The following is a 309-nucleotide window of genomic DNA, read 5'->3' on the forward strand; positions in this document are numbered from 1 at the left end:
GAGCTTGCCCCGCCTGCAGCCAGACTGTCCGTCACATCGAGGGAAGAGGCCCCAGCCCTAAGCTCAGAGAAGGGCATCTCAAACTTCCAACTTTTCTACAGTTGGAAAATGGTTATGGATTCTGCTCATTTCTATATATACTTCTCCCTTGGCAATGACAAAAAAAAAAAAAACGTGAGGAAGGAGCTGCTTCTGAGCTTGTGGTGTGGGCCATTCTCTTTCCAAATATAGAGAAGGAATGAGCCTCAGGGGCTGGTGGGGGCCTATAAAAGCCCAGACAGGCAGCAGCCCCCTGGTAGCTTGCTCTCT

The sequence above is a fragment of the Manis javanica genome, chromosome 4, assembly GCF_040802235.1.
Source record: "Manis javanica isolate MJ-LG chromosome 4, MJ_LKY, whole genome shotgun sequence".
NCBI classification, from domain to species: domain Eukaryota; kingdom Metazoa; phylum Chordata; class Mammalia; order Pholidota; family Manidae; genus Manis; species Manis javanica.